Source organism: Rhinolophus sinicus, linkage group LG06, assembly GCF_036562045.2.
Source record: "Rhinolophus sinicus isolate RSC01 linkage group LG06, ASM3656204v1, whole genome shotgun sequence".
Taxonomy (NCBI): Eukaryota; Metazoa; Chordata; class Mammalia; order Chiroptera; family Rhinolophidae; genus Rhinolophus; species Rhinolophus sinicus.
Window position 1 is genome coordinate 160407835 of NC_133756.1, and position 26866 is coordinate 160434700.

At 49.0% G+C, this 26866-nt stretch overlaps 1 long non-coding RNA gene across 1 annotated transcript; it reads left to right on the plus strand.

Moving 5' to 3' along the window:
- The first annotated feature begins 5158 nt into the window (after positions 1-5158).
- On the plus strand, positions 5159-14294 carry LOC109450391 (uncharacterized). Its single transcript, XR_012497826.1, has 3 exons — positions 5159-5308; positions 5462-5647; positions 13826-14294. It is a non-coding gene; the product is annotated as an uncharacterized LOC109450391 (long non-coding RNA).
- Positions 14295-26866: the final 12572 nt, after the last annotated feature.

Consider the following 26866-nt stretch of genomic DNA (forward strand, 5'->3'; position numbering starts at 1 on the left):
GCAGGGCAGGAGGAGAGGGGCCAACCACAGGCCCTGCTGCAGGAAGAGCAAATGACTGAGGGCAAGTGGGGCCAGGGTGGGCACTGAGGGGTCTCAGGCTACACTCCAGGTGCCTGGGACCTGGAAGGGGGACTCCAAAGGATCCCCTAGTTCAGGACTGGCAGAGGTGGCATGCTGTGATCTTGAACGAGCTCCCACACAGGCCCGCAGCAGTTTCCTCCCTGTCTTCCTTTAACAACCCACGTCCCATAAGGCACAGCTGGAAGCAGAAGGGAGGTGTGCAAAGTTGGCCTGGGAGGCCGGACCTTCTAGATGGGCTGAAGGCTCCCCCACCTCTCAAACCCCAGTTACAACAGCACGTCTTGGTAGGTCTTCTCAGCCCAAACTCAAGTCACATGGTGGTACAGGTCCTCTAGGGAGAGCTGGGCTCCCAAGAGGTGGAGGGGACACCAAACCTGGAGAAGCCTGAGGGGTAGAGGGAGGGAAACCAGGAGACAGAAGGATGGGAAGCCTGTCAGCCTTGGTTGAGAGAACCCCTTGATAAGAAACCTGGCTTGGGCCTCCTGAATGACACTGGTGGCCCCCTCACCATCATCCACAGTCCCTGAGCCCCTTTGCAAGTTTTGGTGACAGAAAGTTGCCCGCTGGAGCTGGTGTTTCTGGTTGAGGGTGGTGGAAGGAGGCAGCAAGGGGCCGTGCTCTTGGCGAGTGAACTATCCCCAGCCTCAGCAGCCAGGCCTGAGTGGTGAGGTCACAACGTCCACAAACGTGCCCATCTGTCCGAATCGTGGCAGCCACATGGGCAAGGAGAAGCTGTGGGACCTGCTGTCCTCAAACAGGGTCAGCCTGCTGCTGGGGTCTGACAGGATTATGCTCAGGCATAAGTAAAGGCACAGAGCCCAGGAACAAGTGACAGAGAAGCCAACACTGGCAAAACGAGCACAGACCTCTGAGTCTGACCTAGCCTGTGTGAGACTCAGTTTCCCCATCTCTAAAATGGAGTCAATGATACCCACCTAGAAGGGTTGTTAAGAAAACTAGGGATGACATTTATAAATTGCCACATGGAATGTATTCAACAACGGTTATGGTGTGTGACGTAAAGGAATGGGGGCTCAGGAAAGGCAGGACTGGGAAGCTGAAAAAGCAGGCTGCAGTCAGAACAGGGTGCTTGTTGGCTGCAGCTGGGCAATGGGAACTGCTGAAGGATTTTAAGCTGGAGAGACACCTGGTTAGATCCAGGTTTTAGAAGGGTTACCACAGAGGCCAAGTGGAAGATGGACCAGAGATCAAAGAGGAGGAAGCCCTTGCAGGATGAGGAGGACCGGACCAGATGGGGACACTGGAGACAGAGAGAAGGGGAAAGCGTAAGGTGGGGCTTGGTGCTGGCTTCAGTGGTCCCCTTTCATTCTCAGTTGGTTCTTTTCCATCCTTTTGACCCTCTGAGTCCCAGACCCCACCTCACCCCCAACCTTTCCTGCCTCCAGGTAGAGATTTCATACTAGAGGCAGAGACAGAATTAGACCAGGATATATTTTGCTGGGCCACGCAGTTGTTGTTTTTTTCAATTAAAAAAAAAAATTATTGTGGACATCTGTATCTATACAGAGACATATATAAAACTTGCCATTTTAACCGTCTTTAGTGTAAATTTCAATGCCATTCATTGAATACAATGTTGTGCAAACATCACCACTACCTATTTCCCAAACCCTCCCATCACCCTAGAAACTAACCGTTAAGCAGTGATTCCCATACTCCCTTCCCTCCTGCCTCTGGTAACCTCTAATCTACTTTGTATGAATTTGCCAGTTCTAGGGATTTCAGATATCTGGAGATTTCAGATAGAGTAGCATCTACAATAATTGTCCTTTTGTGTCTGGCTTCTTTCACTTTGCATCATGTTTTCAAGGTTCATCCATGATGTAGCAGGTGTCTGTGCTTCATGCATTTTTATGGTTGAATAATATTCCATTATATGGACAGACCACCTTTTCTTTATCCATTCATCATTTGACGGACATTTGGATTGTTTCTACCTTTTGAGTATTGTCAAGAATGCTGCTATGAATATCATGGATGAGATTTTGTGTAAACATGTTTTCAATTCTCTTGGGTATATACCTAGGAGTGGAATTGCTGGGTCATTTAATAATTGTGTTTTAACTTTTTGAGGAACCACCAAACTATTTTCCACAATGGCTGCACCATTTATATTCTCACCAACACTGTATGAGGGTTCTAATTTTTCCACATCCTGACCCACACTTATTTGTATTATAGCCATCTCAGTAGGTGTGAAGTGGTATGTCGGCTTTTTGTTTTGTTTTTTAACTTTTATTTTAAGTGTGTTTTTCCAGGACCCATCAGCCCCAAGTCAAGCAGTTGCTTCAATCTAGTTGTAGAGGGCGCAGCTCACACTGGCCCATGCGGGAATCGAACCGGCAACCTTGGTGCTAAGAGCATCGCGCTCTAACCAAATGAGTCAACCAGCTGCCCCAGCTTTTTGTTTTTAATCTGAAAATGTTGCCATCATTTACAGATCAGGGGCTTCACGATCTGTAGTGGGGTTTAAACCCAGGTCTGTGAGACCCCAAAGCCCATATGTGACTCCAACAGGGGTTCAGCTTCAAACCCCCACAGGAGTTCAGCTGCAGACCCTGGTCAAGTTTGAAGGCAAAGGATAGGGAGCTGAACGGCCAGTCCATTCTTGCCTGCAGGCTCCCCCTCAGCATTTGGGTGGCTTGTCCCCCGCATGCCTGGGAGGGGCAAAAAGAGATGCTTTCCTTAGCGCTTCACCCAGCTGGAAGGCAGCATGTCATCCTGGACATCAGCTGAGGGGAGAGTAGCCATGGAACACAGACACGCTTGTCCTTGGTCCCAGGGAACTGCTTCTCACCCACCCTGCATCAGGCACCAGCCCAGGGTCCTCAGGGCTGTCATGTCAGGGTAGAGAAAAGGGCTCTGAAATGGAAGAGACTGGGGGTGGGGGGGGAGGCATGCCATGGCTGGTCCCCTGCCCTGGGGCCTTTCCATCAAGGGGGACTGTTCTCCAAGCCCATGTCTGGGATAGTTCTCGCACAGGGCAGGGGCTCAGCCATACTTAGAGGAATGAGATCACAGGGACAACGTGATCTAGGAGGAAGGAGTATGAGGCCCACCTCCTCCAGAGCCTAAATTTGTCTCCTGCTGGAGTTGGGTTACAATATATGCTCCCACCACGCAGGGCCCATGAGGCAGGAAGGAGCAGGACACCGGCACCATCAGCCAGCCATCCCACCCCTTGCTTGGCTATTCCTGCCGGGTCTCCATAGCCTTTCCTTGAGTTAATTAGCTGTTGAGCCTGTTGACTTGGGCCCATCTTCCCTCCTCCCCTGCTGATACCTCTCAGGGTATCAGCTCAGAGGCCCTGCTTCCTCCAGCACCTCTAGAGTTGTGCATCTGGAAGCACCCCACAAAGCCCTACAGGTAGGAAAAAAAACAAACATTGGGTTCAGCTTGCCAGGAGTCCAGACTAGTGGGGTGCAAGGTTGGAAAAAGGGTTGGGCTCTAATGTGTCTGCTTCTCCCTCCTGTGGGGCTCAAGTGAGGAGATGCATTTATACAATTCTAAAAAAATGTTTGGATCACAAACTTAACATGGTATGTGTTTTCTTTATTTATTAACAGTAATTTATGTTTCACTCACCCTGTGCCAGGCACTCTTCTAAATGCTTTATAAATATATTAACTTACTCAATTCTCATGACTAGGTTATTTCCATTCTCAAATAAGAAAACTGAGGTACAAAGATTACCTGACTTGCCCAAGGTCATAGATTATAAACCACGGAGCTGGGATTCGAACTCAGTCTGGCTCTGAAGTCTGAACCATTACACCAGGTCAAGATCTAGTTTTCAATATTTAAAAGTCTATCCTTGGGGTGGCTCGTTGGCTCAGTTGGTTAGAGCGCAGTGCTCGTAACACAACATTGCTGGTTGATTCCCACATGGGCCAGTGAGCTGCGCCCTCCACAACTACTGTGTTTTCCTGAAAATAAGACCTAGCTGGACAATCAGCTCTAATGTGTCTTTTGGAGCAAAAATTAATATAAGACCCGGTCTTACTTTACTATAAGACTGGGTCTTATATAATATAATGTAATGTAATGTAATGTAATATAATATAAATATAATACCAGGTCTTATATATTAATTTTTGCTCCAAAAGACGCATTAGAGCTGATTGTCTGGCTAGGTCTTACTTTTGGGGAAACACGGTAGATTGTAAACAACGACTTGACTTGGAGCTTATGGGTCCTGGAAAAGCTCACTGGTCCCCAATATTCCCCAATAAAAATTTAAAAATTAAAAAAAAAAAGTCTATCCCTCTGGGACAGGCTTTTCCCAGTTTTGGGTTTATGCAGACACACCCAACACTGTGCTGAGAGTCACAGCCATTTCTTGCAATCTTACAAAGTTAGTAATCACTTTTACCCAGCCTTACACAAGAGAAGAATTGGGCTCGGAGAGGGTATATTCTGAGTTGCGATTCACACCTAGATTTTTGTTTCAACAATCTATGACATAACTATCCTGCCTTAAGTATCCTCTTCTAGTTATTTCTCTTTCCAACACAACACCCAGTAGTAAACTAGGCCTCAGGGTTACAGTAGAAGACGGGCTGCAAGGGAGGGTGGGCTAGGGGTCCGAGGCTCTGGCACCCACTAATACTGGGCGGTCCCCCTGCCTCCTACAAGAGAGCAGAAGCGGACGTGTGGCTCCTTGTAGTTGAGACCACCCGGGACCTTCCCCGCCTCCCCCTCCAGGCTTGCGACCTCTGTATCCTGGCTGCACCTGAAGCTCCCTGCGCCCCTTGCACACCCTTCACCAGCTCTTTTGCTCTGCACCCTAACCCTGTCTGTGCTTAAGCAGGGATGTCCACATCGAATGAAAAAAACCGAAATTCTAGCCGAGGACTCGTTGCTCCGAGGTCCCCACAAACAGCTGGGCTTCCGACCGAGTGCTAGGCTAAGTGGCTCCCATCATCTGCCGCGTCCCGCAGTCCCACAGGCAGCACGCTTTCCAGCTCCCCGGGACGGGACGGGACGGAGCACGGACGCATCCCTCCCGACCGCCCCTTCGGAAAGTCTTAACTGACCAGGCTAGAGCCCGCGCCTGCGCAGACCGCAGCGGGGCGAGGCCTCGGCGGAAGGCACGAGGGTTCGTGGGGCAGTGACGCAATGCGCCCCTCGTGGCCGGTGTGTTCACGCCCTCTGTGGCCTCTGGATTCCGTTTCCACGGTCACGGAGGCGCAAGGCAGGGTCCCAGGTAAATCCCAGTAGAGTTGAAACATGAAACCTGAGGGACTGACGGCTGCAGGGCTGGGGGAACTGGGAAGTGGGGCCTGAACCCGGGCTCGCGGGAGGACAGACCGGCCCCTCGCGTGCCCCTCAAGTCATCTCTGCCCGATGATTCCCCTAGGATGTTGTGCTGTACACAAGCGCTCTTCAACCCCACGAACTGGCCTGGCCTCTTCACAGCCTTCCCCCTGCCTCTCCCAGCTGCTGACCTCGCTCTTTATCCTCCAGTCCCACGCAGCTGTTTGTCCGCGCCCGGAGCTGCACACTCTTGAAGTGACCGGCCTGGAGACAGTTACCCCAGATCAAGGTAAAGATACGAGTGTCTCACTGAGCGTCCCTAACCTAAAAAGGAAAACTGAGGTACCACTGAATTAGTTATCTGTTACTCCATTAAAGTTATGTCAAAGTGTGATGGCTTAGAACGACAAACATTTACTATCTCATTGGTTTCTGTAGGTCAGGAATCTGGGAGGGGCTTAGCCGGGGGTTTCAGCTCAGGGTCTCTTTAAGGGTTTGCAATCAAGTTGTCAGCTGGGCCTGCAGTCATCTGAAGGCTTTCCTGGGGTAGAGGATCTGTAGCCAAGATGCTGCACTCATTGCTGGCAATAGGCTTCAGTTCCTGGCTATACGGGCCTCTCCATAGGCCTTCTCACAACACGGTAGCTGCCTTTCCCGGAGCAAGTGATGAGAGAGAGCACACTGCAGACAGACAGGGTGTCTTTATACCTGACCTTGGAAGTGGTATACCATCACTTGTGTCATATTCTTTTGGTCACTGTATTTATCATGTCTTTTGTTTTCTGTATGCTGATGCTTTGACATCTGGGGCCTTGCTGACTCTGAAGGGACTGCCCCCCCCACCTTTGCTGCTCCCAGGGTGAGCCAATTCCTAGGTATAGTAAACAACTCCCTGCTTTTATGTGCTTTTTTGTATGTGCTTTTCAAATGCAGACCAACCATTCCAGAGCCCACAATCCCAGCCACCTCCTATACCAGGCTCTCACACTCTAGGCCTCTATCCATCTATCTAACCACCTCAGGGCCGGGTAGCAGCCAAGCAGGGACAGCCCCTTTGCCCCAGAGCCCACTGAAATGACTCAGACTAGCCAATCGTAAACCTGGTTCTCTGTCTCACCCATTCATTCCTGCAGACCCTTAATAGACTCTTGCCCACAGTGCCCCCCTCCAGCTGAGCCCAGTGCTTCCCTGTGTGCCTACCCCACCCCGTGGCATGGCATGCCCCCTCTTCTTGGGGGCTGTAACAAACTATCTTTTTTTTTAAAGATTTTTTTATTGGGGAAGGGGAACAGGACTTTATTGGGGAACAGTGTGTGCTTCCAGGACTTTTTCCAACTCAGTTGTTGTCCTTTCAGTCTTAGTTGTGGAGGGCGCAGCTCAGCTCCAGGTCCAGTTGCCATTGTTAGTTGCAGGGGGCACAGCCCATCATCCTTTGTGGGAGTCGAACCGGCAACCTTGTGGTTGAGAGTACACGCTCCAACCAACGGAGCCATCCGGGAGCTCAGCGGCAGCTCAGCTCAAGGTGCTGTGTTCAATCTTAGTTGCAGTGGGTGCAGCCCCCCATCCCTTGTGGGAGTCGAGGAATCGAACCAGCAACATTGTGGTTGAGAAACCACTGGCCCATGTGGGAATCGAACCGGCAGCCTTCAGAGTTAGGAGCATGGAGCTCTAACCGCCTGAGCCACCGGGCCGGCCCCACAAACTGTCTTTTCAATGACAGCCATCTCTCAATATTTTGGCCTTGATACCTACAGTTTTCTATTTATACATTATATTTTAGAACAGTCACACAGACCAGCCCTGACACTATGTGGAAGGGGACTACACAAGGGAGTGTAGTCCAGGAAGGACTATACCAGGAGGTGAGATCACTGGGGCCAGCTTAGAGCTTGCCTACCATACCACATGTCTCCCATGGAGAATTAAGCATACCTGTAAAAGCTCTCTTCGTACAGTGATACAAACAGTAGTAGTACAGTCTGATTCCGAAACTCAGATGTCTAAGATACAGTCTCTGATTCCCACAGACTTACAACCAAAAGACAAATTCCTGGGTGTATTTACTAATTTAACAGATATTTCCCAAATGGTTGGGCTCTTCCAAGCATTTGTGTGCCTGACGATTCGTTGGTAAATAAACACATGGTCGTTGCACTCAGATGAAAAACTTTGAGTAGGTCTTGCTTCATAAAATCTCACAGTCTACCTCAATACAACCATCTTATTTTGCTCATGATTTTGTGGGTCAGGAATTTGGGGAAGTCTTGGCTAGGCAGTTCTCTCTTGGAGTCTCGCATGTGGTTGCAGTCAATCGAAGGGCTCGGCTGGGCTGGACATTCAGGATGGCTCATTCACAAGGCAGCCATGGGTCCTGGTTTAAGCTGGCAGCCTCAGTGGGCTCTGGCTGACCTCTCCAGCACAGCGGTCTCAAGGTAGTTAATCACCGAATCTGACACAGTTGATGGTTCCCTCCCCTGAAAACATTACCTTTGCTCTCCTCTCACCGCCTTGGTGACCCTGTTAGCCTCCTTTATGGTTCTTGTTCACCTCCCAAATTCTAAACATTGAAGCCATTCAGGGATCCGCTCTTCTCCCTTTACTCCCCTTCCCTTGGGGCACACCCCTCTGGGTCTCCTGGCTTTAAATTAGTATTAATATGCTTCTAACTCCCCAATTTTTACCTCCAGCCAAACCACTCTTTCCTAACTCCAGAACAGAGCTGCTGGTCTTTCCTCAAAATCTACTCCTACTGTGGTTGATGCCAACTCTGACATTCTTATTGCTCAAGCGAGAGACCTTTGAACCATCTGTGGTTTCCTTCCTTCCGTAGCCCACAGCCATTGAAAATTGACCACTGGGTTTAGAGGCTGGAGTGCCTGGCAACCTTGGGTAGAGCCCTTCGGTAGCATGGTTGGGGCAACATCAAATCTGATAGTTCTCAAAACCGTCAGTCCATTTATTCAGTAGGCACTGACTGTGCCACAGCCATTGGTGAGATTGTGCTGGGCTCGGGCAGGTAGGCAAGGTACTGCGTAACCAAGAGGGAGCCCTGAAGGCCCCTGGGCAGGTATAGTCATCGGTAAGCAAACACACCATGCACAAGATGCAAGAATATAGCTCTTGGAATCCCACCTCAGAGCTTACTGGTTTCTGTTTTACATGCATCGGTATCAAGTGGCTCTGATTTCCAAGGCCAGAGCCACTAAGAAACAACAAATTACCATTTGTTGGGGTGACAGTACTGCTTCAGATGGGCAGTTGGCTACTTGACCCAAAAGAGGGAGATGGGGAAATTATTTAAAAGCAGAGTTCAAAGGGCACGATTGCAGAGTCTATTTAACATGGGACAGGCTGCCTGGCACATTTCACCAGGTGGCATGAGGTCAAATTCAGGGAAGCCACAATCAGCCTAGGGAAGATCTACCTGGCCTGTTTCCTGACTGTCACAGCCTCACTGTGTGACCTCCAGCAAAGAATGCACTTGTCCTCAGCCTTTTAGTTTGTGAATTCAAAATATTAACCTCTGCCCTGCCTATTAATTTTTTAAAATATGGAAAATGGATTGTATAAATAGTTAAAATGCAGCATAAATACAGAGGTTATTATAAGATACTGGACAAGGTATAGTCTGAGAAAATGGAAATGGCCTAATGTTTATTGATCACCTACTATGTGCCAGGTGCTGGATGCTTACTTATGTGCTTTCATCCCCCCAAAAAACCTCAGTATAGTTATCATTGGGTATACTTTTAGTGATAAAAAAGCACAACATATGGAGAAATTAATTTGCTTCCCAAAGTTACACTGCCAGGAAATGGTAGCCCTAGTTCTTCTCAAAAGACCAGAGATGGCGTCCATCTTCAGGCCCAGCTGGATCCAGCAACAAATGATAAAATCAATAGGACTTTATTGTGTTCGTTTGCTGGGTTGTCATAACAAAATACCACAGACAGAGGGGCTTAAACAACAGAAATGTATTTTCTCACAGCCAGGACAGGTTTTTCAGGGCGGGCAGATCGCTGCCCTCTTGCTGTCTGTCTTTGTGGCCGTCGTTGGCATCACTCCCTCTTCTTTTAAGGACATTAATCATATTAGAATAGGATCCCACCCTAATGGCCTCATTTTAACTTATTCACCCCTTTACAGACCTTATCTCCAAATACAGTGACATGCTGAGGTACTGAGGGTTGAGACTTCTACATATGAATTTTTTTGGGGGGACACAATTCAGCCCATAATAAGCCTATATATTAAAAGATAAATGCTCCACTAATGGAAAGGCTTGTAAATATTTTATTCCCTTAAACAGTGTGAATCCTTTACAGATTTATAATGCCGCAGTTCTTCTGAATAATACAGTAACTTCCTTTCCTTGCAATTGTATGTCTTATTCTCTTTTCAATTTTATTTCACCTTACTTATTCTCACTCTGTTTTCAAAATGTGCTTTTGAATAGCCTTTCCAACTGTGTATTATGAGCCTTTGAAGTTTGTATAGTTTTGAATATAAGGGTCTCCCCCTCTCCTCTATGAATGCCCAAATGATTTTTGGAGAGGTGGGGAGGGATCTTGAGGGCACCCATATTTAAAAGAAAACCTGTAAAGTTGATGTGTTAAAAAGTCTGAATCATGGCCGCCCCGGTGGCTCAGGCGGTTACAGCTCCATGCTCCTAACTCCAAAGGCTGCCCGTTTGATTCCCACATGGGCCAGTGGGCTCTCAACCACAAGGTTGCCAGTTCAATTCCTCGAGTTCCGCAAGGGATGGTGGGCTGTGCCCCCTGCAACTAGCAACGGCAACTGGACCCGGAGCTGAGCTGTACCCTCCACAACTAAGACTGAAAGGACAACAACTTGACTTGGAAAAAAGTCCTGGAAGTACACACTGTTCCCCAATAAAGTCCTGGTCCCCTTCCCCAATAAAATCTCAAAAAAAAAGAAAAAAAGTCTGAATCATACCAAGTACAGGCAAGGATGTGGAGCACCAAGAACTTTCATACACTGCAGGTAAAATTGTAAAATGATACAACGGAGAACAGTTTTGCAGTTTCTTACAAAGTTAAACATGTAAAACATGTACTTACCATATGACTTAGCATTTTACTTCTAGGTATTTACCCAAGAGAAGTAAAAATATACATTCACAGAAAGACTAGTATGAGAATGTTAAGAGCAGTTTTATTCCTATAACCCCAAAATGGACATCCTAAATGTCCATCACAGACGGATAAGCATGTAGATCCACACAGTGGAATACTACTCAGCGATGAAAAGGAAAAAACTAACTACTGACATATGGAACAACATGGATGAATCTCAAAAATATCTTGAGAAAAAGAAGCAAGACACAAAAGATTTGTGTACATTTGTATGAAATTCTAGAAAGCCAGAACAAATCTAACATAACAGAAAGTGGATCTGAGGTTGCCTGGTAATGGGTAGATTAACTGTAAAGGGACACAGGGACCCTTATGGGACAATAGAAATGCTCCCTTATCTTGATGATGGGATGGTTACATTTGTCAAAACTCATTGAACTATACACTTAAAATGGGCCCGTTTTATAGTATGTAAATTATATCTCAGTAAAGGTGGTTTAAAAAAAAAACTGAGATGGGATATTTTCCAGCTGCTGTTGCTCATCCCTGCATAGTAAATCTCTGTATACAGATCTTAGGGAAATAAGAAAAGCCATGTTTCAAAGTTTTCAAATCCATGGTCTTCTTACCACAACAATTTGACATAGTCCTCATAAGAACTGGAGCAACAGACTCTGCGAACAAGGTGAGCCTGGAAAATCTTAGCATGTCAGTAAGGAAGGAAAATTTGAAAGATAAATAGGGTCAAGTTGAAATAACAGAGGCCATACTACGAGGTGCTTCCACTGACCAAAGTGAGAATATTTAAGCATCAAAAGGAGACTATTGACCAAGATCAACTGACGTATTATCTGAAAAGTCCATTCTGAAATACAAAAAGAGAAAATGTTAACGTATTCTGAAAGAAGGTGATTGGAATGGAATGTATTCTTGAATTTTACCATTAAATCATATCGGTATCATTGATTCATTTATTGTATGAAACTATAGATGAAATAAATGTAAATACATCAAATTTCTACTTCCAGCAAAGATGGAGCAACAGGGACAGAATTTACCATGTCACCTCAAACAACTAGAAAATCAGACAAAATATAAGAAACAATGATATTTAAGATATTGATCACCAGGCAATGGAGGAATATGAACCCTAAGAGGCAGGAAAAAAACCAAGGTGAGCCCTAGAATTCTCCCAGTTTACTGTCTGGAGAAAATTTCCAAGGCACAGCACAGTGAGGGGGAAGCCAGGCAGAGGATGCTGGGAGACCGAGGTGACTAGAGTTCACAGGGCAGAGAATCAGAAAGGAGATAGACCTCCGAAGATCTGCAGAGGGTCCCCGTCGGGTCTTCAGGTGAGTTCTGATCAATGCATGAGTGTGTGGAAATTACCTAAATCCAGAGAAAGAGCCACCAGAAGGGATTAGAAGGAAGAATTCCCAGAGATCACATAGGACTGGGATCCCACCAAATTGGAAAAGCAACCAAAGAAAAAAGACATGTTACGTAAAATGGAATAAAAAGATACGGACAACAGCATGCTTCTCATTGGAAACAATGCAAAACAGAAGGCAATGTTCTGGGATGCAATTTTGTAATTTGGAAACAGCGTGTTCCTTTTGGGTCTTGTTTTTGACCTTTCATAGGTAAGACCAGGGCAGCATTTAATCTAAGGCTGATTTTGCCTAACTGCCTGGGCAAAACCCTTCTGAGTTTTCTACCTGATCCCCATGATTTTCTATAGTACTAGCAGAAAATAACAACTGTCAACCTAGTAGTCTATATACAGCAAAAACATTTCAAAACAAAGGCAAAATACTTTTTCAGACATACTCGTACGTGCCAGGAAAGTATGTATCACCAGCAGACCCACACTACAATAAATGTTAAAAGCAACCCTTCAATAGAAGGGAAATTATATGGATTGGAAATGTGGATGGACAAAACGGAGTAAAGAATACCAGAAATGGCAAATAATGGATAAATATAAAAGATTTTTTTCATATTATTTAAATCTCTTTAGAAGATAATTGACTATGTAAGGCAAAACAATGTATAGCAGGTCCTTGAATAACGTCATGTAGTTATAATATTGATGAGGAAAAAAAAAAGTTGGATTCCTGGTCAACGCCCCTGTCCTCCTATGACCAGGAAGCTGACCCAGGAGAGAAATGCATGCGCCAGGGCCCCACAGGAGGCCGTGAAATATGCAGAGTCCCTCTCACTGAAAACCCCCAACACCTGGCCATTCCTGCCCATGGGTGACTTTGTCTCCAGATAACAGAGGGAGCCAGAAAGATCCAGCACACTGGAAAAGCTCAGCAGGAAAATGGGAAAGTGCTAGAACCAGAGACAAGGCAAATATGAGGCACAAGAGACAGAGCACGCTGCAGAAAAGGAGGAGAAAGCCCCTGTTAGCCACACACTGGGTCTGTGCACTGTACGCCCCCAGGAGAGCCTGGGAAATGAGTCAGGGTCACGCTGTCCTCATCTTTGGGGCTGAGCTGGGTAGAGAAGCTGCTTGTCCTTCTCTCTGGCTTCAACCCATTTCCTGAACTCTTACTGCACTTCAACACCCAGGTTCCTGGGACCTGTCTCTCTCCGTGTCCTCTGATCCCTTGACTCTCCTATCCCCTTTGCATTTCTTCTGTCCTGGTCTGTTTTGCTTTGACCTTGACACAGGCCTTTCCCTGCCGGTTTCCTGGTGGTCTGATGAATATACTATTTAGATAACTCTGAAATACCTCCCAGGAATCTCTTGTGACGCCCTGCTGTCCCTTCCAGTTGTAGCATTCCACAGCATGAGTAAATCACAGTAAACTGTTTTTTAATACTTATTAAACCAGTTTAACAAGCATTTCCTGTTTATTATGTACAATGCAAACCAGTTCATGCAAGTCATGTGAGAAGCCTGTCTGAGAAGGAAGCCATACCAGAGGTTAGCAGGGCCTCACGGTAGAGAACTGTGGAGAACAGGGGGTCAGCTCTGCCAGAGACTGAGACCACCTCTGGGATTTTTAGTTACACGATACAGTAAATACGAGGTGTGATTAAAAACAAATATGGCGAAATGTATAAATAAATAAAAATATTACAGTAAAAGACACATTGCCATTAATCCCCCTCAAAATACTCCCCCCTCACTTCAAACACACTTATCCCATCATTCTTGCCACTCTCTGAAGCAGTTCTGGAAGTCCTCTTTCATGAGCGTCTTTAGTTGCACTGTCATGGCCGCCTCAATGTCCTGAATCGATTCAAAACATTTTCCTTTCATGGTCATTTTGACTTTGGGGAAGAGCCCGAAGTCGTAATGGTGGCAGATCCAGTGAATAAGGTGGATGAGGACACATTGTCATGTTTTTATTTGACAGCTGTTGCCACATACCAGAAGCGATGTGTGACACAGAGCATTGTCATGATGGAGGATGAAGTAAAGACACTCATGAAAGAGGACTTCCAGAACTGCTTCAGAAAGTGGGAAGAACGATGGGATAAGTGTGTTCGAAGCGAGGGGGAGTATTTTGAGGGGGATTAATGGCTGTGTGTCTTTTACTGTAATAATTTTTTTTTTAGTTAAAATTCCCCGTATTTTTCTATCACACCCGGTACTTTTTTCTTAGGTCCTTTTGGGAAGGGGTGGGAATTTCAGGTGAAGCCTGAGGAGATCTGGCGGACTCAGACCTTAACCTAGCGCACTCATGCTGCCACGCCTGTGCTCGCAGCTCATGCAAGGAATAATGGGATTTGTGTAAAAATAAAAGACCAGCCAAACACCTCACCTGACTTTGAGGGGGAGAAAATCTGAATTCTAGACCGGCTTTTTTTACTTCCTCACCAAAGGACCTTGAACCAGGCCTGGCTGTCTTTGAGCCTCTGTTTCCCCAGCTGTGGAGGGGCGGAGGGTGAAGGCAGTAAGGGGGGGAGGGGGGGCGGAGCAGATGTCTCCCTGCCCACACTGACCAGCTGCACCGCAGGCACCAGCTCCTTAGGGGGCAGTGTGCGCTCCTCAAATGGATTCCCTAGGTCAGAAGAGGGACTTGTGACTCAAGACAAACATTCATTTGCCAGTTGATGAGATGGGAGAGAGACGGAGGAGGCCGATCCACCTCCCGACAGCTCCCACTGATTTCTGGGGCACCATGGAGTTCTGGGGCTCCATCCCTGGGCAGTGCCCAGCGTTGCCTGAGGGGTGCCGCTGGCGTACTCCCCATTCCTGCACCAAAAATGTTTCCAGCTTCGCATTCTGGAAAGACCTTTAAGGGTACAGACTTTCCCTCTTTGCAGTGAAACGCAGGCCCTCCATGGCCCCCACTCTGAAAGCAGAATGCTCACAGCCTGGACCCTTCCTGTTTCTTGAGGCTGGACCTGGAGCCACAGGTTAGGCTATGGCCATCGGCTTCTAGCCTGGCTCTCCATAAGGCTTGAGCCAGGACACCGGCCTTGGGGGCTCTGCCTGGCTCAGCCCCACACCGCTCTCTGTGGGATCTCAGTCTCACCCTTGTCAGGGTTCCGCCACGTAGAAATGATCATCCCACCTTCAGACCAGGTTCCCTGCCAGGAATGTCCTGCCCAGCTTAACCACCAACGCATCCTTCTGGGCCTAAAGCCCCACCCCCTCACGGAAGCCTCCCCCGTGCTCATGACTGTCTCCCTGACGCAGGTTCCCAACGCACCGGCTGCCTCAGCTGCAGCATTTTGCAGGGCCCACGCTGCGTCCCAGCTATTTATAGATGTGCTCAACTCCCTGACTCAACCCCCAAAAGCAAGTTCCAGAAATATGCTTAGAAGGGTAGAGAAGAAGCCTGGAAAAGCACAGTGTTGTCCGGCCTGCAGGTACAAGCCTGTGCGCAGGTGCGCGCATGTGTGTTTTCGCTTCATACATTTCATTGTTTATAAAATGTATCAATATTACAGGTTTAAATATCACAACCTTTTGTTTTAAACATTTGTTATAAAATAGCAAAATCTTTCTATATAGAGTCTCACACATTTCTTAAATTTATTCCTAGGTATTTTATGGTTTGGTTGCCATGTTAGTGATAAAAAAGAGTAAGGTAGGTCTCATATACCAAAACATATCTCCAACCCTTTTTTTAAAAAATTTTTTATCGGGTAATATTGGGACCCGATTTCTGAGTTACATGCAAAATGGGCTAATGACCTGCAGGGTAGTAAAACCACCTTTTCTACCTGACAGTTATTTACGTCTTACCAATCTACTTATCAGCAAGTTAGGACTGGCAGTAATCCTTTTGCCTTATTTTCAAATTCTGAATAATTTTTTTCTTAACAGAGGAGTGTTACTTAATCCCTTCTTTGAATCGTCTCTGCTGATCCCCAGCTTTCCCGGAGTCACTGGTCTGAGCTGGGCAGAGAGTGAACTGAGCACACTTGGTGGCAGCACTCTGAGATCTGAGGACACATTCTGGGCCTGGTGCCGCTGGTGCCCTTGTCTTAAGGTGTGAGCTGGGCCCCAGGGAGCAGGAATGAGTCAGCTCTTTCCCTAAGGTCAGGGAGCCCTGCAGCAGCCCCCTTACAGCCATGTCTTCAAGGCTGCAGGGCTGAGCTGATCTCGGGACTATTGACGTAAGAAACATCCAAACCTACAGATAATTCTTGAGTCTATTGAGCCAAACTGATGCAATATGCCAGGGAGCAAGATCTCAAATGCTCTGGAGAATAACAGTTTTGCCGTTTTTATACATTTGAGATTAAGGAGAGAAAGGAAGATTATATGAGGGTGGGAGAAAGTGGGGATTGGATTACAGAACAGTTAACAATATGTGCTCTCTTGAGGGTAGTTACAATTTATTTAAAAGGTATATTTAGGGGCCAGCCCCGTGGCTCAGGCAGTTAGAGCTCTGTGCTCCTAACGCCGAAGGCTGCTAGGCTGCTGGTTTGGTTGGCCAGTGGGCTCTCAACCACAAGGTTGCCAGTTCGATTCCTTGATTTCCGCAAGGGATGGTTAAGATTGAACACAGCACCTTGAGCTGAGCTGCAGCTGTGTTCCCGGAAGGCTCAGAAGGCTCAGTTGGTTACAGCAGGTCCTCTCAACCACAAGGTTGCCAGTTGGACTCCCACAAGGGATGGTGGGCTGCGGCCCCTGCAACTAACAAAGGCAACTGGACCTGGAGTTGAGCTGTGCCCTCCACAACTAAGATTGAAAGGACAACTTGACTTGGAAAAAGTCCTGGAAGTACACACTGTTCTCAAATAAAGTCCTATTCCCCTTCCCCAATAAAAAAAAAAAAAGAAAGAAAGAAAGAAAAAGAAAAACAATGGATAGGGCTGGCTTAAGGGAAAGATAAGCTTTATACTAAAAAGTGATATGCCTGGGGCATAACTACCCACCATGACCTACCCAGTTAGGAATTTATGATTAGATCACCCTGTGATGTTCCTTTTCCATAGAACCCCTTTTTTCTTCCGCAGGACAAACTGGAGTTCACAGGATTGGGGGGGGGGGGGGCCGGGTAGTGAGGTGAGCCAGGAGTGCCAGGAGGAGTTGGAGCAGGAGAAGGGCCTGATGTAACCCGAGAAGCCTGGGTTTATTCAAGAAGGCTGTGGATGGGACAGGACCAGGGATTGGTTTATTGAAAGCTTCCTGAAAGCAGATGATGTGGGACTCAGGGGAGGAGCTAGGGGGTACAGCAGAGATAAAGGGGGAGAGGCTCAGGCCTATGGAGGCAGGAAGGGGGAAGGAGAGGAGGCAGAAGCAGTAGGCATTGATGTGAGAGAGTAGGGGACAATGGGTAGAGCAGAGCATCAGGCAAAAGTGGGGACACTTGCCTTGCCTCACCCCCTTGTCTCTGGGACTTTCCCGGACCCCCCAGATGGAACCCCAGTTATAGGGCCCTTCCCACCACCCTTGCAGCCCTGCTCCCATCCTATTTCTAGGCCTTTGGATCAGGGACCACAATACCCATGCTGGCACAATTAAAGGGCTAACCTGGGCCAAGTCCACAGGGAAAACAGTTCTCAGAGGTCGAGGGCCACACAGACCCTGGAGTTCCCTCCCATAAGGTTTCTCCTTCCCAGCCATGTAGGAGACCACCCTGGCCTTGGTACACTGGTTGCCCCCAAGTGACAGACCAGGGAACCACCCGAGGTGAGGGAACCACGCTGATGAGAGGCAGCGTTCCTACTAGAGCCAGGTCCAGGTCGTGTGCCCCTCTGTGGGGGGGAGGGGGAGGGCAGCGGGCTTTCCCCACGTCCAGGGACTCCCCGAAGCCCCTGGGTGGATGTTTACTAGGACAGCCACGTGAGGCACCACCCAGCCTGAGTCACCCAGGAAGGATCTGGCCTGGCCTCGCAGGTTGGGCGGTTCCAATCTGCAGACCAGTCTCCAGCCCCGTGGTGCCAATAAGAGATGGTGTGGGGGAGGTGCCCAGGGTCTCTGCCCTGGCTTTCCAGATTGGGGAATCCAGGAGTTCCAGGCTGGGGAGGGGCGTCTAGGGGCAGAAATGGGCTCTAGAAGGAGCAACCCTGGGGTCATCAGACCACTCCCCTCATAGCTGGATTACAGGACAGACGGGGGTGTGTGTGTGTCAGGACTGACTGGAGGGAGAAGAGTGTCTCAGGTTTGAAGAAAAGATGGAGGGAACATCTTGGGAGGAGCCCTGGAGGAAAGACCCAGGATCACGTGGGAGAGGTGGAGAAGGGGGGATGTGGGTGTTCTGAGAAGTTGCCTCTAAGTACTCTCTGTCCTCCCACCCACTCCAAAAGAGCTTTCAAGCCCTTGCTGTGCCTCAGCTGGGGCTGGCTTCTCAGGGGCCTCCGGCTCGTGGTCCCTCCCCTCTCCCCCTACACATACAGGGCCCGCTGCCTTCCCTGGCACCCAACTGCATCAGCCGCCTGGCATCACACCCTTCGCAACCCAGCCCAATTCTCTCTGCGGACCCTTCCTTCTCCTGCTCTGTGCACATGTCCCTGCCTGTTCCGGCTGTGGCTCTCGTCCACACCCCTGTGCCTTTGCACAGGTGGTTCTCTGCAATGAGGCTGTCCTCTCTGAACACTTTCTTCTCTCCCTGGTGAACCCCGGGGTCCCTGTACCCAGCTCCAGAGCAGTCCCTTCTGGAATGCCTTCTCTGGGAGCATCTACCAGCTCCCCTCTCCGCCACACTTCTTTCCAGCCTCCTCAAACCAGGAACCAATGCGTGTGTGAACCCCTCACATTTGCGGTGAAAGGGCTTTGAGGCTGGGGAACCGCACAGGGCTGGGAGCTGAGTGGACAGGTCACTCGTCTTCCACAGGAATCGGTGTCAAGGGACGCTTGGCCGGGTGGGAGGAGGAACAACGTTGGAAGGAAAGAGGGGTGTGGTGCGCGAGGGCTCTGCTGTGCCCCAAGTTGGGTCTGGGGTGTGGTCAGGAACTGCTAACCAGGCCCGCGTCCTTCCTCCTCCCCTAGCCGCAGGGACGCGGGAGGCGGCCGCGGGCTGAGGTCACTCTCGGCGGTGACGCACGGACTCCAGTCACCGCACCCGCGGCCCTGCTTCGCCTCCCGGAAGCCAGAGCTGGCCAAGCACGCCCGAAGCTACGTCAGCTCGGGCTGCCCGCCCCCCCAACTCGGACTCTCCAGCCTGAGCTGCGCAAGGGGGTGGCGCCGGGCGAGGCCTGGGCTCTTCCGATCTGGAGCTGATGTGGGGCATACGCAGCAGCCTCTGGTCTGGAAGTGCGTGGACTAGGTCCACTGCTGCGGAGGCGCAGAGGGGTCTGGGATTCCAAGTGGTTCAGCAGAGTCTCCTGAATGTAGATTGCCCATTCCAAATTATTCCTAGTTGGCCTCACACTGCCCTACGTTGGAAGGCTCTCCTAGGCCCTCACTCCTACCTAAGACAAGACGCCAGACAAGTGGCCATCCAGGTGCTCCTTGGTTCCTTCCACTAATAGGGAGCTCAATACCTATTACTACTAAGAAAGTACTTAAATTAGCACCTCCACAGGCCTGACTTATTTGTTCATTCAACAGATGTTTACTTAGTACCTACTAGTATGTGGCAGAAACTGGTCACTCGTTTAGATGAGGATTTTGCTGTGACAAAGCTAAGTCCCAAGCCTCTGGGTTCATGTTCTAGGATTCTTTTGAGCTTATGGATCACTTCCTCCAGAAGTCTTCCTGGCTCTACGCTCTGGGTTAAGGCCCTCTTCTGTGCTCTAGTAGCCCCCAGGCTTTCTCCCCATCAGCACCCACCACGCCTCCACTTCCATAAACTGGAGAAGGCAGAGCCCCTTCTGGTTTGGACGTGCCCAAGGTGTTTGGTGATGACTAATGCACCAACACCTGAATCCTGAAAGCTGAATTCCAAGCCTGAAACCCCCCATCTCCCAGCTCTGCTCTCTGGAGGCAAGTGGGAACGGACATGGCTCTATTCCCTTGCCTCCAGCACAGGGAATGGGGCTGTGCTGGTCCAAGTGAAACTTGGCTCTTGCCCCGTGGCAGGCCCCTAGAGCAGGCATCATGGGCAGAGGACACGTCGTGCGGGAAGCCAGGACACCAGGAGCTGCCTGGCTGAGTTTAAGCCCAAGGGTCAGAAGGCCTGGGCCCCCAACCACGAAGAAGGTTGTGTTTCAGCACAGGTGGTGGTTGGTATCTGGGGGCAGGAACAACAGCTGTGTGTTCCATACTCATAAGCCAAGGACAGGTGACCTATTACTGCGAGACTTCTTGCATGGGTGGAGGGGAAAGTCACCTCTCTCTCCCCACCTGCGGAGCAGCCCACCCCCCAGAGGGTTATCTCTGTGATCCTGACCTCCTGTGTCCGCTCTTGATTTTCCTTCCGTCCAGATTCCTCCCATCTCTTATCAAATCTGGTTCATGCTCGTCCTTTGACTCTCTGCTCCAATGTCACCTTCCTTGTCCACCCTCTCTAAATTTGGTCCCCTCCTCTGGTTCTCTTTATCCCACCGCCTTACTTTCTTCAGAACACTTACATGGCTGCTATTCACTGGGATTGTTGCCTGGCTCCTCCGCTAGAATGTCAGCTCCAGGAAGGCAGAAACCTTATTTTCACTAGCTGTGCCTTGCATGGAGGGTGTTTGTTGAATGAATGAAGTTCTGTTCCAGAATCATATAAAGAATTGAAGGTAGAAGTCAGGAAAACCAGATCCTGCTCTGCTACTAATTTTTTTACTTTATCCCTTTATAGCCACCTTTTACACAAAGGATTGGAGTTAGCTTTTAAACACAAAATGAAAGTGAGATCACTGGCTAGATAGATAAAAATCAGGCAGAGAAAGTTCAGGTAGGCTTAAAAGACCAGGGAAAAGTTCACAGAGTTCTGTGTCACTGCCCATGTTATGCCTCAGTTATGACTTTGAGATTCCTGGGAGCCAAACAAAAAGGGGAAAGAATTTGTTACATGATTCATCTTGTCCATAAAGAAAAGCTTCCCAATTTCTCAAGGCAAGCAGACCTGCTGGCCGTTTATAAGCAATTTCTCATACAGGTCTTCATATAGGTGGTGGCTTTCAACAGCAGCTTTCCTAATTAAAGGTGTTGTTCTCTCGCTGGAGCATTGTGACATCAGCAGTGAGTAGGATGCCAAACATGACAGTACGTGCAGCTCTGCAGGGTCAAGCAAGGAATATTCTGAGGCTCTGGCTAGACCCAGGGATGAGCCATAGAACCAAAAAATTCCCTTCAGAGCAGTGTGGCTCCCAGCTTTTTGTCTTCCATGGCTAATACATAATTGTGTTTTTAAACTGGATGTTGTCAACACCATCTATAAAATATTCTTGTAAAAACAAAAAAGGAACCCCAGTTGGATCAAGCATCTAGATCTAATCACCTGTTCACAAGAAATGCGGAGAGGCCGGAAGTATGGAATCCCACATCATAGGGTTGTGATCAGCGAAATCCATAATGTGCAAAATCCCAAGGGCAAACAACCCAGGTTCTTCAGCAAATAAATTACAAGGGGAAAAAAGGTGGGGAGAGGAAATCTATAGAATATAAGAGTCTTAAGAAACATTATGAAAGGAAATGTGTGGACTCTGTTGAGATCCCAAATGAACAAACCAACTGCAAAAAAAAAAAAAAAAATGTACACAAACTATATTTCAAGATTAATATTAAAGAAGTAGCATTAATTTTTTAAGTGTGAAAGTGCTAATGTGGTTATGTTAAAACATTTTTGACAGATGAATTTATATGATTTACTTCAGAATAATCCAGGGCACGGAGTCTTGCGAGATTGGGAAACAAAAGTGGCTAGGGGTAAGTAACAAGGGAATTTCACTAAAGTAGTCCTACTACTTTTTTATATGTTTGAATTTTTCCATAATAAAACATTTTTAATTGTATATATTGACATAATATTTTTCCCCAAATCAGATTACAATAAAGTAGCTCCATCCACTATCACCATCATTTCATAAGAAAAAGCACTTTATAACATCACAGGTGCAGAAAGGGCTTAATCTCTGAAGAAAGGCCATTCTTAAATAGAATGTTTGTTTGCTTTCTGGGAAAACCACAGCAGACACTACCACGGACTGGTATGGTCTGTGGGCCCCAGCTTCAAACAATCCTTCCCAAACCTCCTGTTTTCAAATGTTGAGATCAAAGCTATAGTGCACAGGCCACCGCAGCTGTCTGTACCTGTTGACTCTGTGACTCGGGAAGGCTGTCATTTGTCTTCTCTGGGTCAATATTTCTCAAAGACTCCGAGTGTTTAACCTAGAAAAGCCCTCTGAGAGATGGCATAACCTCTTATTTGTACAGATGGGAAAACTGAGGCCAAGAGAGGAAAAGTGACTTAGGCACAGCCTAGGGAAGAACCGAGGGCTTTTGATCGCTAGTCCAGGGTTTGCTACTCCCTTGGTTTCACCTACTCTGGATCAGTGCATGTTGTTTTCGTCTTCGTTTCAGTTGTGCCTGGAAAGACAGCTTCGTGAATTTGCTGTCAGACCTCCAGGCTTTTCAATTCTGACCTTACCACTTGCTGGCTATGTGACCTCGGGCCTGTTTCCACATGTATAAAATGGGTAAGTGCTATAATGATAACCCTTGCCTTCTAAGGTTGCTGTGAAGATTGAATTAATTAATATGTGTGCAGTGCCTGCCACATAAAAAGTGCTTGGTGGCACTTTCAGGGCAGTTGCCTATATTTTTACCTCCTATGAGCATGAGTCCCACAGATTTATTGTGAAAAGTGGGCAGGCCTTTAACCGAAGATCTTGGAAGGTCAGAGCTGGAATGGGCCTCCAGAGACCATCTGCAGGAGTCCTTTTATGGAAAGAGAAAGTGAGTCCCCGGGGGGTGCTACGTGAACTGCTGGTGGTACCACAAGGCAGTTGGTGGCAGAAGAAGTAGACTCCAAAGGGGCCCTCAGGGTCCTAGGGCTCTGGGTTTTGCTAAACAAGTGGAGGTAGGGACCACTCCACCTCATAGGGGCATTACGCTCTAAGCTAATATCAATTAAAGACACATAGCAAGTGCACTGAACTTTACAGTTTACAATGAGCATTTGTGGACTTGGCCTAGTGGGAGCCTTACTCCAGCCTTAGAAGGTAGTGAGTCCTGGAATGAATATGCCATGTCACAGAAGGAAGCCAAGTCCCCCAGAGGTAGATTGGTAACCAAAGCCATAAATAGAGGCTCAGAAATTCCTTGACTGCTCTGGAAGATGCGGGCATTCCCCTTCAAAAGGTCAGGTTAGTGTAAAGTGGCTGACACCCCCTCTGCCTTTGGAAAAGTCCTTCAGTTACAAAGAAGTCAATTACTAACTCCAAGGAGAACAGAAAGGAAAGGAGTTGCTATGACAACATCTTTGGCAGCCAATTTTCCATCTTCCTCAGGTTCAAAACAACAGCTTCTAGCAGGTTCTCCGTGGGGGTAGGGAAGGTCTGACTCCAGCCCAGCAACTGCACTCAGCCAATCTCCTGCTAGATTTCAGTGGCAAGAGGAAGGTGGCAGCCAATGAAGAGGCCTGGAGCTTGTGTCATGGGCCTCGAGCCAGGTTGGAATAACCAAAAGGCAGGCACACGTGACCGTTTCCATGGTGACCTCTCTTAGCAACCCAATTGGTCCTATTTATGAGCACTGGAAAATTCCACCAAGCCTCCGGCTGGACTTTGTTACCTTCTCTGCCTCCTTCCTGCTGCAAGTCAGGGAATGAAGTCACTGCCAGTGTTTAACCCCTTCCTGAGACGTGCCTGGCTCCAGTTGGATCCAGGGCCTGAGATGAGGGGCCAGGTGCCCTGCACTGTGCTTGGTTTTGGAGGGTGGAGGGAAAGTAGCCCCAGTCGTCGGTAATGACAGCCATCATTTATAGGGCACATCATTTGAGCCAGGACTGTACCAAGCTCCTGACCATCTCAACCCTGAGCAGAGGGTGTAACAGATCATTGCTATGTCACTGAGGAATAGACTTGACTCAGAGAGGTTAAGTAAGCTGCCAACGTCACAGAGTACAGCCCGCAGGTGGAGGAACAAGGCTCAGACCAGTGTGTGGGACTCTCAGGGCCACTCTATGAGCCTTCTCTGATGCTTGCAGTGTTGTAGGACCAGATGGGGTGGGGGACAGGGTGCAGAGGGGGGAGAGATCCATGGTTGGGGGGATGGGGAGTGGGGCGGATAAAAGAAGGCTTCACCACAGAGGGTGACTTAGGCTGAGGGGAAGAACAGGGAGGAAACACCCAAGTCCCTAGGCCGAAGCTGAGGGGTGGTAGGTGAGGCCAGACACATCCCAGGGAAGGTTTCGTTCGGTCAGGGGCCAGGACCTCATCCTTATCATTCAGCCTCTAGAACTGGCCATGCTGGGATTCCGGCTGGGGGCAGGGAGGGCGGGCAGGCCTACAGACATTCCTGTCTGACTCCTGCTGGGGAAGCGCTGGCTTGGGCTGCGGGCAGATTGGAGAACCGGCAGCTGGAACCTGGGGTGAGGTGAGCCTGTCAGAATGCCCAGCACCAGCCCAACGCCGCACAGGCTCTGCTTCGTGGAGGCCGCATAAGCCGTGTGCAGAGCTGCTGAGCTGAGGCAGGGCTGTAGGAAGACTCCAACTCCGTTTTCAAGGATGTTAAGTGACAATGACCAACAACAACAAAAGTCATATGTCATAGCTCAAGATCACAACAGATGAATCACCGAGTGTAGGGTGTGAACACGGGAGTACTGGTAGGGTCACTGGGCCACAGTGAGCACAGGAGTGGGCAGGAAGGACTGACATTCGGCAGCTTCCTGCAGGAGGAAACAGGCTCTGACCTGGCTCCTACAGAGCATGTCCTTGGGGGAGAGATGGTGGGATGTCCTGTGAGCTAGGGATCTGGGGCAAACAGGGCTAGAAAGAGGAGACACTGAGGGGACACAACTGGTTGAGGCAGTTGGTGATAAAGGAGGGACAAGGAGAAAGGTTGACCCTTTGTGACCTTGATGGTCTCTAGCCTCCAGGTGTCTGTCTAGGCCTTGGGCCGTAGCTGTAGTCTTTGCCTAAGCAGAGCAGTCATGGAAATTTCCACCCAGGTTCTTTTCCCAGCACTGTTCTCAGCTCCGCCTTCCTCCCAGGCTCTGCTGAGTCCAAAGTTCTTTTGCTGGAGTAGGCTGCAGGCTGAAGGGGCCCAGGGCAGCCTCAGAGACTCCATGACGGCCACAGAAGGCCCGTCTGGTGTGGCCATGTCAGAACTTCAGGCAACTGGGCACTGTGCTGCATGGAACAGCAGAGCTGTCCCCCACATGACTGACAGGTCCCAGAAGCCCCACAATTCCTGCTCCTGGGAAGGTAAAGGGGAGGAATGACAGCTTCCACCGTTTATCAGTGTTCTTGAGCCAGGTCAGCTCCACGTGGCTGCCTCCCCGAGTACAGGGCAGCAGGCCAGGAACAAGCCCAGTGGGCGTGCACACTGCTCCCCACAAGTGATCTGGATGCTCTATTTTCTTGGGGGGAGTATTATATATTTATTTCTAGAAGCTCCCAAGTGGAAGAAGTGACTTCTGTGTGGAGAGTGGAGCTGGGAAGACACCGGAAGCTCTCTCTTTGCTCCCCCTCCTCCCACCTTTCCTTTCCCTGGGCTCCTAGCTCCAGCTCCAGCTCCAGTTAGGTTCTCCCACAATAACAACAGCTGGGATGCAGGGGCCAGGCGGAGCTCTGGCCTTCGGGCAATAAAGTGGGGTTGCTAAACAGAGCCAAATGATGTCTCTGTGGCGCCTGCATCCTTTGTCCACAACTGGGAGGGGCTCTCCCTCATAGAGTTTGGCGCAGACTTGCCTCTCCCATGTTCACATCTGTGCACAAGTGAGCCTGAGGTTCCTCTGTCCCCACTTTCAGGCTCCAGCAGTGGCACCCCATCTTCCCACCAAGCAGGCTGCAAATCCTGCAGTCCCCTTGACTTTCAGAGGAGCGAGGGGACATGTTAACAAACACATCATCATCTAGGAAAATATAGGCCGTGCTGTGACAGAGGGTAACTATGGGGTGGTGATATGGGATGGCTTTGAATTATACTGGTCAGAGGCCCTTCCAGGGGAGTGACGACGCCTAGGCAGGGTGATGAGAATGAGTCTCATCTGAAGAGCTGGGAGGTACATTCCAAGCAGATGTGTCATCGAGAATAAAGAATAAGAGTCTGGAAAGGGCCAGGGGAGCTGCAGAGGAGTGAGGGGCAGTGTGGGGAACCCAGAGACCCTCAGGCAGATCTTCTATACCCGGTTCTTTCTCTTTCCCCATGACCACTACCCATCCCAATCCAGGCCTCCATGACCTCTGGCCTGGGCTGTGCCAGTGGACTCCAGTGCCCTCCCCTCTGTCACCTCTCCCAGCTCAGCCATCTTGCAAAGAGCAGCCACACAGTACTTCCCAGAGCCAGGGCCTCTCCCAGCTCAGAAGTCATCCTCCTGCCTAAAAAGCAGGGTCCAAACTCCCTCTCCGGGTACATCAAGCCCTCCTCTACCTCACTCCAGTCTTCCCTTCCTGCTTCCCTGCTTTCTAGTGAGTTCCCATCACCTAACAAGCTTTAAGGTCCACTCCACCTCAATCACTGTTCTACTATTACATGAGCACCAAGAAGGACCCATCATGCTATGGGCTTCTGTTTTCACCTAGCTTGTGTTGGGAAACACCATTGGCAGAACTCCTGGAACTGGGTGATCTCTGGCCCCTTGTTCCATAAGACTTGCCTCTGTGGGATGTGGGCCACAGTTGTGTTGAGGAAGAATGAACATGCGCGTATAGAAGGTGTGAAATGTTTCATAAGCTTCATGCTGGGTGTGCAATGCATATGCGATGCTAACATAAACATCTGCCTGGGATCTCAAGTGGGTGCCTGAACAGATCAGGGTCACAAAGAACTGAAATATGAGTTCCTGGGAAGCCTCACTGTTCCTTCAGGCTATTTCCCATGCCCACTCAGCGGGCCCCAGAGAGTGAATGACCGGAGGCTGCAGCACAGGTGAGGGCTGGACGCAGTGCCTCCCAGT